Source organism: Myotis davidii, unplaced genomic scaffold, assembly GCF_000327345.1.
Source record: "Myotis davidii unplaced genomic scaffold, ASM32734v1 scaffold946, whole genome shotgun sequence".
Taxonomy (NCBI): domain Eukaryota; kingdom Metazoa; phylum Chordata; class Mammalia; order Chiroptera; family Vespertilionidae; genus Myotis; species Myotis davidii.
Window position 1 is genome coordinate 1,580,123 of NW_006297395.1, and position 1,223 is coordinate 1,581,345.

Here is a 1,223-nt window from a genome sequence, read left to right on the forward strand (position 1 = left end):
ACGGTATTTTAAGATTTAAGTAACAATGTAAAAGCAATAAGGAAATGTTGGTTTTTATTGATGAAAACTCGTAATCACTGCTAATACTCTGGTTTCTGAATAATCGAAGAATACATGGCCAATTTAAGCCTACAGATAGGAGGAGGTGACAGATAGGGCAGATGTTGGGGAGATCCTGAAGGGATTGCCAAATTTTAATTAGAGGTCAATGAAAATAATGTGGTAATTTTTTCCCTTTCAAACTCATGGATCCCCTGAATTCTGTATATAGACCCCTGGGGGTCCATCAAGAGAGTTAATTAAAACCCTGGTTTAAAATCCACGCCTCTTGACACAGTCCAGTTCCCTAATCCTACTCTTTTTTTCTCTCTTAATAAAGGGGATTAGATAGAAAAGAATGAGTTTCATGTAAACTGTTAGACTGAGTCAGTGCTAAAAAGAGAGGGACACAAAAGTTGCTTGTCTGGGAGTTTCTAAAAAAAAAGAGAGAGAGAGAGATTTTGATTGTGACCCACCTTTCTACTTCATCTCTGCCCTACCTTACCACCACCAGCACCCACACGCATATACTAGTAAACTACCACCACCAAATGATGTTATGTTTTCTCCCTTCAATAGAGGACATTGATTTAGAGAAATAATTGTTGTTTAGAGCTTTAATGAAAATGTGGCTTTTTCTTAGAGGGAATATTTTTAAGAGTTTGTCTTTGAATGCCTGGCAAAACAGAAAAGCTGCCAGGAGATTGAATCAGTTGAAAACAGGGTAGGGTAACTGAGCTCAAACCACTGATTTTAGGTTTTGCAGAAATTTAGCCATTTTTCAATTAAGGAGAGCCTACCAGGGCTTGCCATCTTCAGAGACAGCTGCTGATACACATGTGGTCACTAAGAGGTAGACAGGAAGAAAAGAGAGATAATCAAGCTATTTGCCTCCATTATATTCAAACTAGAGGCCCGGTGCACAAATTTGTGCATGGGTGGTGGGATCCTTCGGCCTGGCCAGAGATTGAGGCCTATCTGGGGGCTGGCTGGCTGGGGGTAGTGACCCCGGGAGGTTGGCTGGCTGTCCCCTCTGATCCGGGCCATCACAAGGCCAACCGGCCAGGGGGAGGGACTGCAAGAGGTTGGCCTGCTGCGCCCTCCCTACTCCCCCACCCCCATCGGGGTCTGGGGGAGGGACCGTGGGAAGTTGGCTGGCTGGCCCCCTGATGGTAAGGGCTGAT